Source organism: Hypanus sabinus, chromosome 30 (genome assembly GCF_030144855.1).
Source record: "Hypanus sabinus isolate sHypSab1 chromosome 30, sHypSab1.hap1, whole genome shotgun sequence".
Classification (NCBI taxonomy): domain Eukaryota; kingdom Metazoa; phylum Chordata; class Chondrichthyes; order Myliobatiformes; family Dasyatidae; genus Hypanus; species Hypanus sabinus.
Genome location: NC_082735.1, coordinates 23,987,675 through 24,001,422, shown reverse-complemented (window position 1 = coordinate 24,001,422; position 13,748 = coordinate 23,987,675).

The window sequence follows — 13,748 nt, the reverse complement described above, 5'->3', positions numbered from 1 at the left end:
TACTCTTTCCACAGTTGCTGTCTGACCTTCTGTCTTCCTCCAGCATTTGGTGTGTGTTGTTTTGGATTTGGATCTGCAGATTTTCTCATGTTTGTGATACAGTGAAACCCCATTATAAGAGGATCGTTTGGGTCCATAAAATGTCATCCTGAAAAAGTGGGGTCGCGCTAAATCAGGGTTCAAGAAAATCAGCATCCAAACTGACCCATTGTTGACCTAACATCCTAGAACACTCCTATTTTCACCCTATTTGACCCTTTTTTTTTGCACGTTTACCTTCTGGCAAGTAAATTACCCTTGAATTAAAGAATTCTGCAAATAAATCGTTGTTACAGTAGAAATTAAAACACAAATTAATTTTTAGTAAAGCTTTTTAATACACAAAACAACAAATAAAAACATTCAAGAATATTAGCAATAATCATTTACGGTTTATTTCTTTAAAAAGTGGTCGCGTGTTCCTTGCTTGAACCTAGTATGTCGCTGGCTGCGAACGAAATCTAGAATGCTTCTGAGTTATATGTGGTCCACCTCCTGGGTCTCCAGCCAATGGAGGCTAGCCTCGAGGTGTTCAATGTCTTCAGACAAAAGGAATACAAGGTTGGAGAAGGGGGAGTATGGATTGACAGGGTCATGGATGAACATGGAGTCCAATGGCTCCGAATTTGCGCTGAATCAGGGTTTCACTGTACTACTACACTGCAGAAGTTTAAATCTTCCCTTCAATGGGAGAACAGTGAAACCCTCACTCACTGCTCTCCCTCTGTGATCTCTGCTGCCCTCTGACTCTTCAGCCATGTGCTTGCCCAGATCCACCACCACAACCGCATATCCTTCCTGGGAGCTTGTCAGGAAGGAGAGGGCCCCTATTTTTCCACCTGGATGAATTCCAAGGCTGGCATAACATGTTTCTCTGGTTCTAGCAACTTTCTTTACTGCACTTTGCATCCCACCATCCAGGGACCCAAACAGTCTTTTCAGGTGAAGCAGAGATTCATTCGAATATTTCCGATTCAGTGTTCAGCATTCTCTTCTACACATTGCAGATTGGGTGACCACTTGCCAAGCATTGTCCCCTGTCTACAAAGGGATCCTAAGCTTCATTTGCCTGCCGCTATAGGGAACAAGATGCTGGATGAATTCAATGGGTCAGACAGTACCTGTGGAGGGAAATGAACAGTTCTTTCAGGTCACAATGAAGGTTTGGCTATCCGTTTCCCTTCATAGATGTCGTCTGAGCTCCTTTAGCATTCCGCTTGTTGCTACAGATCCCAGCATCTGTAGTTTTTTGTGCCCCATGATAATTCACAATCTCGCTCCCACTCTTGCCTGTGGCCTGTTGTTTCATTAGTTCAGAATTGTAAGTCTCTGCGAATTGCTAATAAAGGATCGAATGCATATCTTTGACTTTGGAACAATCATTATCTGAGATAAATCTACGTCATACAAATCCATAACAAATCCACATGGGTCGCCAGCAGTGGCAATCAATTTGCTTGGAATTGGCCCCTATAGCCTTTTTTCCCTTTTCTCCCTTTTCTCCTTTCAGTTATGTCACTCAGTCTGCTGGGCATGTCGTTCTAGGCTGGGCTGTACAACATTACACAGATATCATCAGCGGTTTAAATCAGATCAAGTTTCTTTGTTTGTTACCCACCAACCAAGAAGATTAATCTGATTTTCACTGAACTTTAACAGCCACATACCCATCGCCCTCCCCCACCTTATCTGCCATTTGTTTCTCCCTTTCTCTCCTCTAAAGAGGGGCTTAGACTGGAAACATTAACATTTTCTGATTTCACAGATTCTACTCTAGAGAAGACTAGTGTTTGAATTGTCAGGATGCAGGAGATTGTAGATCCAATGTTTATAATTGTTAACTAAAACAGGACCATCATGAGCCAAAGGGTCTGTTCCTGTCCTGTACCCGTCGAGATGATTCTACAAATTAATTCAAAAAATTATCAAGTACCCGAATCTCTACCGGAGCCATTTGATTGTTGTAATGTAAACAAAGTCACTGGAGAGCCAACGAAGCAAGTGTTTTATCCAACAAAATGAGACGCTCTTGGAGGAAGAGGCCTCCAGACCCAATATTACATGACATTTTATATGCTAAAGATCGAAGGTAACAGCGGGAGAATTCTATTTTTACAATGTATCTACAATGTTTCCTTTGAATTGCATATAGTTTTCACACACCTCCTCCTTTGCACCCACACTCCAGACACCCAAAATGCCTCCAGGCAATCAGCTCCAGTGCACAGCTCCAGGAGAACTGTTGTTCGGGGCTGCATTTTAAGTTCAACCTACAATCCACATTCATGTCTGAAGACTGGCAGTTGGTGAAATAAGTATTTGCTATATACCCTGACTGTGAAATACACCCTCACAGTTTTTAATGATGTAAGTGGATGAACTGTTTTAACTTGAATAACTTCAATTGGCAGATTCCTCACACAAGTGCTGGAAAACACCAAAACGTTGCTGCCTAACCACCATCCATGAATATTCCAAAGCTGGAACGCAGGTTGGAAATCATGGGAAGCACCTCAGAGAGTCTGCAACATCTGTGCATATGGGTTTACGGAGCTTCCTGACACAATAGGAGAAGCATCACAGCTCTTCCAATTTGTTCTGAGATCTTATTGACTGACTGAGATGTGAATGAAACCTTTCTCGAATTTCAAACAGATGCAGTGCCGTGCATCATTTGTGCAATTATGCTCAGTCCCAAACAAATGACATAAAGTGTGTTGTTATCACTAAATAATTCATTTCTTCTTCCCATTTTAAGTTCAGGGTGAAATAAGCAGTCCATTGAAACCACACTCGCATCAAACTCCATTAAAAAAAACCCTGACAGATAGGAAGACGAGTCAGGAAACTTTTCAAAACTCAGCTTATCTAGTGAGACCAAAAGGTGGAAAACTATGAAAAAGTCTTAAGTAGATATCCATTCTGCCACTGCTATTTCTGGATTTATTGAGGCTGTTATTTTGCTCCGTTCAGCCAGGTCACTGTGATCTTCTGCACAAGTACAGGCTGGAACTTGGGCAGCTCACAGCATTCCTCCTACTGTCACAGAAGCTCAGACAGATCCATGCAAGTGAGCATTCCCCCAACATGCCATCTGTAAGTCAATCAATCTTCAGTGATTAGAAATTTCAACCCTGGCTTGATAAATTGAGCTTGGTACCTGTGGTGAACTACATATACTTGTCTGGACACACCCCCTGCTGACTGCTGCTGTGGCTCCTCCCACAGACCCCTGTATAAAGGCGATCAAGGCCTGAGCCTGGCCTCTCAGTCTCCAGGATGTAGTATGGTGGTCACTCACTGCTTGTTCCTTCTTCCAGTCAATAAAAGCCGATATCTCGCCTTACGTCTCAGAGTGAGTTATTGATGGTGCATCAATACCAGTGCCTCATCTTTATAGAGAAGGTGCTTAACTTCTACGATCCCTGATAATTTGAAAATTCATCAGCTATTGTATTGTAATAAGTTATATTTTAATTATTGTTTAAGGTCTGTTTTGTGAAAGGCAAGCACAAGCAGTTACTACCCCTCAACCACTAGGCTCTTGAAGGAAAGGGGAGAACTTCATTCAGCTTCACTTGCACCATCACGAAAATGTTCCTGCAACCAATAGGCCCCCCTTTAAAGGCTCTTCATCTCATATTCTTGATATTTATTGCTTATTTATTGATATTATTGTCTCTTCTTTTTGCATTTGTGCAATTTATTGTCTTCTGCACTCTGGTTGAACGCCCTAGTTGGGCAGCCTTTCACTGACTGTGTTGTGGTTACTGGTCTAATAGGGTTTGTTTTTTTAAAAAATGTTTTTTATTCAATTTTCAAATTTAATTACATAGAATAATATCTACCTTCCCCCCTCCCCTTAACCCTTCCCCCCGTACATACCTCTACCTTAAAAAAAAAACAGAAAAAAAAAAGAAAGAAGAAAGAAAGAAAGACTGCCTGGATATCGGAAGGTCTGCACATGCTCCATGGGATTCAAAATAAATTTAATATATGTATTTGTTTCTGTCCCCAGAGGACCAACATCTTTATCATCGGAGCACCTATATATACAATCCTATCTTTTGTAAATAAGGGCACCAATTACTCAAAAATGTATCATATTTATTCCTTAAATTGTAAGTAATTTTTTCAAGTGGAATACAACTAAATATTTCATTATTCCAACGATCCATACTTAAATACGAATCCGATTTCCGAGTAACTGCAATAGCCTTGTTGGCCACTGCCAATGCAATTTTTATAAACTATTTCTGATATTTATTCAATTTAAGTTTTGGTTTTGTCCCTTCAATGTCACCTAATAAAAATAGATTTATATAGATTTATTAGATTTATTATCTATAGATTTGTTGAGTGCCTCTGCAAAAAAATGTATCTCAGAGTTGTATATATGTACTGTGATAGTAAATTTACTTTGAACTCTGAAGCACTGACAGTTTGACCCCTGAATCAAAAGGTCCTCTGTATATTTTTTTAGAAATTATATTGTGATGTAGAAAACTATCTCAGGTGAGCTAACAGTCAAGCAGTTTGTTCAAATTTGAAAAAGTTTTGAGGAGGTTCTTCTTGTCTCTATTTCACCCACTTTTCCTGAGAAATTGTCCCCTATCAGCTCTATCTGCCGAAGTTCCTGGCTGCTGTACGGTTGTGACAGATTCATTCTCTTCCTAATCATTTTTACATGATGCTATCTGGTGAGTACTAACAACCTGAACAACTGGTTTTAGTGCTCTGTCATTCACAAGTGCATGTTCTTCCCACTGGAATTCTTTATGGCTTGTTCACTCCCAAGAACTGGGCCTGATTTTGTGCTCCTCTGCTGCCAATCCAGCTGAGCACAGTTGACTGATTATAAGCAGGCTGACAGAGATTGCTCAGGCCTTAAGACCCAGTAATGCACCATCAATAACTCGGAGACGTGAGGAGAGATATCGGCTTTTATTGACTGGAAGAAAGAGCAAGCAGCAATTGACCACCATGCTACATCCTGGAGACTGAGGGCTGGGCTCAGGCCTCAATCGCCTTTATACAGGGGTCTGTGGGAGGAGCCACAGGAGCAGTCAGCGGGGGGGGGGGGGGGGGGGGGCTTGCCCAGACAGGTATATGTAGTTCACCACACCCGGAAACTATGGTTTTTGTTTTATTCTGGACAATTGGCTAAGCTCATGTAGTTCTCCGAAATGTGATGCAATTTAGCTCAATGGTTTAATTTAATCTCAGAGAATTCAAAGATTCAAAGAGGGGGAAGGGGCCACAGTGGTTGACAAAGGAAGTCAGAGATTGTATAGCATTAAAAAAAAGAAATATGACAGGGCTAAGATGAGTGGGAATACAGATGATTGGGAAAGTTTTAAGGAACAGCAGATCTTAACTAAAAAAGCAATACGGAGAGAAAAAAATCAGGTATGAGCTCAGTCTAGCGAGGAATATAAAAGGGGATAGCAAAATATTTTTTAGCTATGTGAAGAGAAAGAAGATAGTTAAGAACAATGTTGGCCCCTTGAAGAATGAATTGGGAGAAATTGTTATGGGAAACAGGGAAATGGCAACAGAATTTAATGCGTACTTTAGATCTGTCTTCACCAGGGAGGACACAAGCAATCTCCCAGATGTATGGATGGGCCAGGGTCATAAGATATCAGAGGAATTGAGACAGATTGGCATTAGGAAAGAAACTGTGATGAGTAGACTGGTAGGACTGAAGGCTAATAAATCCCCGGGTCCAGATGGTCTGCATCCAAGGGTTCTAAAAGAGGTGGCTCAGGAAATTGCGGATGCATTGGTAATCATTTTCCAATGTTCCTTAGATTCAGGATCAGTTCCTGAAGATTGGAGAGTGGCTAATGTTATCCCACTTTTCAAGAAGGGAGGGAAGGAGAAAACGGAGAACTATCGCCCTGTCAGTCGTGGGGAAGATGCTTGAGTCCATTATTAAGGACGAAATAGTGGCACATCTTGATGGCAGTAATAGGATTAGGCCGAGCCAGCATGGATTTACCAAGGGCAAATCATGCTTGACTAATCTGTTGGAGTTTTTTGAGGGTGTAACAAGGATGTTAGACGAGGGTAAGCCAGTGGATGTTGTGTACCTAGATTTTCAGAAGGCATTCGATAAGGTGCCACATAGGAGATTGGTGAGTAAAATCAGAGCTCATGGCATTGGGGGCAGGGTTTCAATATGGATAGAAAACTGGTTGGCAGATAGAAAGCAAAGGGTAGCAGTGAATGGGTGTTTCTCGGACTGGCTGGACGTGACTAGTGGAGTACCACAGGGCTATTGGGACCACAGCTCTTTACGATTTATGTCAACGATTTAGATGAGGGCATTGAAAACTATATCAGCAAGTTTGCTGACGATACTAAACTGGGTGGCAGTGTGACATGCGAGAGGACGTTAGGAGAATACAGGGAGACTTGGATAGGCTGGGTGAGTGGGCAGATACTTGGCAGATGTCATTCAATGTGAATAAATGTGAAGTTATCCACTTTGGAAGCAGGAACAAGAGGACAGAGTATTGTCTGAACAGTGTAGAGTTAGGTAAGGGAGTAATGCAAGGGTAAGGGAGTCCTAGTTCATCAGTCAATGAAGGTGAATGAGCAAGTGCAACAGGCAGTGAAGAGGGCAAATGGAATGTTGGCCTTTATTACAAGGGGAATTGAGTACAAGAGCAAGGATGTCCTTTTGCATTTGTACAGGGCCCTGGTGAGACCACACCTGGAATATTGTGTACAGTTTTGGTCTCCTGGTCTAAGGAAGGACATTCTGGCAATTGAGGAAGTGCAGCGTAGATTCACTAGGTTGATTCCTGGGATGGCAGGGCTGTCTTACGCAGAGAGATTGGAGAGATTGGGCTTGTACACGCTGGAATTGAGGAGATTGAGAGGGGATCTGATTGAAACATTTAAGATAATTAAAGGATTTGATAGGATTGAGGCAGGAAATATGTTCCAGATGTTGGGAGAGTCCAGTACCAGAGGGCATGGATTGAGAATAAGAGGTCAGTTATTTAAAACAGAGTTGAGGAAGAGCTTCTTCTCCCAGAGAGTTGTGGAGGTGTGGAATGCACTGCCTCGGAAGACGGTGGAGGCCAATTCTCTGGATGCTTTCAAGAAGGAGCTAGATAGATATCTGATGGATAGGGGAATCAAGGGATATGGGGACAAGGCAGGGACTGGGTATTGATAGTGAATGATCAGCCATGATCTCAGAATGGCGGTGCAGACTCGAGGGGCCGAATGGTCTTCTTCTGCACCTATTGTCTATTGTCCATAATGTTTACAGTTTACAACCTGAAATTCCTACTCTTCACAGACATACGCAAAACAGAAGAAAAAACCCCAGAGAATGAATGACAGAAATATCAGATCCGAAAGACCCCCTTCTCCTCCTCCTCCCATGCACAAACAGCAGCAAAAGCATCAACCCTCCCCTTCCCCCACTTGCTTCAGCAAAAGGATCAAACGCTGTTCCCCCCACCACCACCCACCATGCAAGAAAGCCCTCAAAGACCATGATCTGGACTCCACCAAAAACGACTTCAACATTTAGACAGGCTTTCTCTCTCTCTCACTAGCAAGGGAGAGTGAGGTGTCACTTCTGCCACCGCAGGAGTGTAGGCAACAGTTCACTGTTTTAATGTTACAATCTGTCGCATCACTTTTGCTGACGGCAGTGTACACTGCAGTCTTGACGTTAAAATCTCCCGCGATGCTTCATTTGGCAACACCAGCGAGGAATTGGCTCATCCACAGGGCCACACCCTGTGTGCACGTCTTCCAGGCCGCACCTGAGTCAAGCCATCCGCAGGGCTGAACAGGAAAGGACTGCGGTTTCTGGTGTATCTGACCGGGTGCATTAAATGCGTCTTGCAGGCGGTCACCGATGGCCATTTTGGGTGTTCCAAGTACATTGCAGTTCTTCCCAAGACACTTGAGAAGTTGTGGTGTGGAACTTAATGCAAGTTGTTATCGGTCCCAACATTAGGTTTGGACTGGCATTCAGGTGGAATGTTTGGCAGACCAATGAAACAGCTGCCACATCCTGGAAAAGTTGGTGAATAAGGGCTAATGATTGTCAGACTAACAAATGGAGATTATTTATTGGAGGCTGAAGTGTTTATAGAAACATAGAAAATAGGTGCAGGAGTAGGCCATTCGGCCCTTCAAGCCTGCACCGCCATTCAGTATGATCATGGCTGATCATCCATCTCAGAACTCTGTGCCTGCTTTCTCTCCATACCCCCTGATCCCTTTAGCCACAAGGGCCATATCTAACTTCCTCTTAAATATAGCCAATGAACTGGCCTCAACTGTTTCCTGTGGCAGAGAATTCCCCAGATTCACCACTCTCTGTGTGAAGAAGTTTTTCCTCATCTCAGTCCTAAAAGGTTTCCCCTTTATCCTTAAACTGTGACCCCTCGTTCTGGACTTCCCCAACATCGGAAACAATCTTCCTGCATCTAGCCTGTCCAATCCCTTTAGAATTATACGTTTCAATAAGATCCCCCCTCAGTCTTCTAAATTCCAGCAAGTATAAGCCTAATCGATCCAGTCTTTCTTTATATGAAAGTCCTGCCATCCCAGGAATCAATCTGGTGAACCTTCTTTGTACTCCCTCTGTGGCAAGAATGTCTTTCCTCAGATTAAGGGACCAAAACTGCACACAATACTCCAGCTCTGGTCTCAACAAGGCCTTGTACAACTGCAATAGAACCTCCCTGCTCCTGTACTCGAAGCCTGTTGCTATGAATGCCAACATACCATTTGCCTTTTTCACTGCCTGCTGTACCTGCATGCCCACCTTCAATGACTGGTGTACAATGACACCCAGGTCTCGTTGCATCTCCCCTTTTCCGAATCGGCCACCATTCAGATAATAATCTGTTTTCCTGTTCTTGCAACCAAAGTGGATAACCTCACATTTATCCACATTAAATTGCATCTGCCATGAATTTGCCCATTCACCTAACCTATCCAAGTCATCCTGCATCCTCTTAGCATCCTCCTCACAGCTAACACCGCCGCCCAGCTTCATGTCATCCGCAAACTTGGAGATGCTGCATTTAATTCGCTCGTCTAAATCATTAATGTATATTGTAAACAACTGAGGTCCCAGCACCGAGCCTTGTGGTACCCCACTAGTCACCACCTGCCAATCTGAAAAGGTCCCATTTATTCCCACTCTTTGCTTCCTGGTTGCCAACCAATTCTCTATCCACATCAATATCATACCCCCAATACTGTGTGCTTTAAGTTTGCACACTAATCTCCTGTGTGGGACCTTGTCAAAAGCCTTTTGAAAATCCAAATATACCACATACACTGGTTCTCCCCTATCCACTCTACTAGTTACATCCTCAAAAAATTCTATAAGATTCATCAGACATGATTTTCGTTTCAAAAATCCATGCTGACCTTGTCCGATGATTTCACCTCTTTCCAAATGTGCTGTTATCTCATCTTTGATAACCGACTCCAGCATTTTCCCCACCACCGATGTCAGACTAACCGGTCTATAATTCCCCGGTTTCTCTCTCCCTCCTTTTTTAAAAAGTGGGGTTACATTAGCCACCCTTCAATCCTCAGGAACTAATCCAGAATCTAAGGTGTTTTGAAAAATTATCACTAATGCATCCACTATTTCTTGGGCTACTTCCTTAAGCACTCTGGGATGCCTTTAATCCCTTAAATCCCTTCAATTTACCTAACACCACTTCCCTACTAACATGTATTTCCCTCAGTTCCTCCATCTCACTAGACCCTCGGTCCCCTACTATTTCCAGAAAATTATTTATGTCCTCCTTAGTGAAGACAGCACCAAAGTAGTTATTCATTTGGTCTGCCATGTCCTTGTTCTTCATGATCAATACACCTGTTTCTGACTGTAAGGGACCTACATTTGTCTTAACCAATCTTTTCTTTTCACATATCTATAAAAGCTTTTACAGTCAATTTTTATGTTCCCTGCCAGCTTTCTCTCTTAATCATTTTTCCCTTTCCTAACTAAGCCCTTTGTCATCCTCTGCTGGACTCAGGTGTGCCGCTTTTTCAGGCTAATTTGTATGTTTCTTCCTTTGAATTAATACTATCCCTAATTTCCCTTATCAGCCACGGGTGCACTACCTTCCCTGGTTTATTCTTTTGCCGAACTGGGATGAACACTTGTTGTAGTTCATCCATGCGATCTTTAAATGCTTGCCATTACATATCCACCATCAACCCTTTAAGTATCATTTGCCAGTCTATCTTAGCTAATTCACATCTCATACCTTCAAAGTTACCCTTCTTTAAGTTCAGAACCTTTGTTTCTGAATGAACTATGTCACTCTCCATCTTAATGAAGAATTCCACCATATTATGGTCACTCTTACCCAAGGGGCCTCGCACGATAAGATTGCTAACTAACCCTTCCTCATTGCTCAATACCCAATCTAGAATGTCCTGCTCTCTAGCTGGTTCCTTGACATGTTGGTTCAGAAAACCATCCCGCATATATTCCAAGAAATCCTCTTCCTCAGCACCCTTACCAATTTGGTTCACCCAATCTATATGTAGATTGAAGTCACCCATTATAGCTACTGTTCCTTTATTGCACGCATTTCTAATTTCCTGTTTAATGCCATCCCCAACCTCACTACTACTATTGTATCAGTAGGCCCAGTGGATTGTGTGATCAAGAGATCGTGCAATTGTATCCTTGGTCTCAGGAAGTTACAGCAGTGACTTTGGAGTGGGCTGGGCTTATTTGTTGCCATTGGTGGATCCTGAATGGTTAGAATTAAGCACAGGGCTCTGGGGTGAGGTAAAATGTGCCTCAGATGGTGTTGGCCTGGTAGATAAACTCATGCACAGTACTGTGGAAAAGTCTTAGACACATGTAAAAAAAAAATTCTGTAAAACAAAGATGCTTTAAAAATAACCATATAACAATTACGGCACGGAAACAGGCCACCTCAGCCCTTCTAGTCCATGCCGAATGCTTACTCTCATCTGGTCCCACCGACCTGCACTCAGCCCATAACCCTCCATTCCTTTCCTGTCCATATAACTATCCAATGTTTTTTTAAATGACAATACCGAACCTGCCTCTACCACTTCTACTGGAAGCTGGTTCCACACAGCTACCACTCTCTGAGTAAAGAATGAAATGAAAAGTTTCTAAATATCAAAAAATGCTATGAACAGTAAGAACCTAAATCAAATCATTATTTGCTGTGACCACCCTTTGCTCTTAAAACTGCACTAATTCTCTTAGGTCATGCAGTTTTATAAGAAAATTGGCTGGTAGGTTGTTTCAAGCATCTTGGAGAACCTGCCGCAGTTTTGCAGACTTTGGCTGTCTCACTTGCTTTGGTCTCTCCAGGTAATCTCCTGATGAAGGGTCTCTGCCAGCCCAAGATGCTGACTGACCATTTCCCTCTATGGGTGCCTCTGGACCTTTGTGCTGTGCATTAGGCAAAGCACCACATCCATAAATGCAGAATCAACAAACTCGTCCGTAAGGCCAGTGATGTTGTGGGGGTGGAACTGGACTCTCTGACGGTGCTGTCTGAAAAGAGGATGCTGTCCAAGTTGCATGCCATCTTGGACAATGTCTCCCATCCACTCCATAATGTACTGGTTAGGCACAGGAGTACATTCAGCCAGAGACTCATTCCACCGAGATGCAGCACTGAGCGTCATAGGAAGTCATTCCTGCCTGTGGCCATCAAACTTTACAATTCCTCCCTCGGAGTGTCAGACACCCTGAGCCAATAGACTGGTCCTGGACTTATTTCCACTTGGCATTATTTAACTTACTATTATTTAATTATTTATGGTTTTATTGTGCTATATTTTCACACTATTCTTGGTTGGTGCGACTGTAACGAAACCCAATTTCCCTCGGGATCAATACCTCTGTCTGTCTGTCTGTCAAATTTATGTGTTCCGGCCGCTACAGCAGGATTTGGTATTCTGCCCATTGTGCTGAGTCACTACGGACACTGTGAAAAAAGATGATAATATATTTGTGCCTTTACACAGGCTTCAGCATGTATGTGTTGACCTGAGCTGCTGATCCTGCTTCTGTTTTATATAAACAGAGCATTTTTACAGTCCCTGGGGTTCTGCAATAGATACATGCCACTATTGAAACAAGCCTTTGGTGCCCATCTGAATGTGGATAAATAAACCAACCTTCACCATTTTTCATGGCATAAGGAGGTCCAGATATCTATTCCTGCCTATCACGCTTTATCATTCTTCTATTCTGGCAATAGGATGAGGGAGCTGACTTTAGTAACACTAGTCCTGGCAGAATTGAATCCTGGATATCTTCACACACGCACACACACAAGCACACATGGAGGTTAGCAGACATATGGCTTTTCTGATCTGTATGCAATTATGGAAAAACATCTTGAAAATGTTATTTTCTTGAACTTGTTAAAGTGTAGAAATAATGGTGGCTAAACTTTTCCTACAAGCAGTAACTGCCCTTTATATAAAAGTGTTGATGTGGACTGCTCGATTAATTTGATTCCTTGGAGAAGTTTCCAGAGATATTCCTTCCATTTCACACGCTTTTTGTTTGGAATTCCACAGCTCCCAGGAAGTTAGATGTTTCTGAGTTGGTAGAGTATCGGTAGTCAGGTGCATGTGATGTTGCAACCAGATAGAGCAAGCTGGAAAATCAGTTGTTCTTTTCAAATCGTCTTCTCTTTCTATTTCAAATGTTTGTTTCTTCAAAAGATAGATTTAATAATGTCTTCAATAAAATGGATATTTTCACTCATAAGTCTAGCTTATAACCATGAAAATAAATTGTAGTTCAGGTCACACTGGGTGTCTTTGTACAATACCTTTGAGTGGCATGTATCACTTTGGCAGCTGTCAGTCCACAAAACAATAAAATATGATGTATAGCGAGCAAGCTGCTTTGAAAGTGTCTTCCAGCTGAAAGTGAACGTTTTCCAAATGAACTATCAGAGAAATTATGTTTTTATAATACTTGAGGATGTGATAAGGGTTCAAGGCTCAGAGGATGTATACAGAATACAAGCTGAAATTCTCACTTCTTCAGAGACACCCATGAAACAAGATCCCATAGAAGGAATGACAGAAATATCGAAGCCTCCTCCCCCTCCCTTTGCACAACCAAAATGGTCAATTTGTTCAATATTTTTTCCTCCTCTCTGACAGTGCTAACTCCTTTGCAGACAAAGGTTATGGAGTATCAGTAATCTTTCAGCTGCCTTGTCCAAAGGTTGGTCTTTATCTTTGAGCTCAGATAAGGAACGCTGGCCGTCTGGTGAAACTGAATCTTCTCTGACTTGAGAGCCCATGATTAATGGCCATAGAGTACTGAAGCACAGGCTCTTTGGCCCATCTAGTCCATGCCGACCCAATCTTTTGCCTAATTCTTTAACCGGCACCCAGACCGTTTCCCTCCAAAACCTGTCTCATCCATGTACCTATTCAAACTTCTCTTAAATGCTATAATTGTACCCACACTGACCACTTCCCTTCGCAGCTCATTCCACACCTGTGACACCCTCTGCGTGAAGGAATTCCTCCTCAGATAGCCCTTGCTAGTTCACCTTTCACCCTAAACCTATGAGCTCTCCTTATAGTCTCACCCATTCTGAGGGGAAATATCCTGCACACATTCACCGTATCTACACCCATCATAATTTAGTATACCTCTATAAGATCTCCCCTCA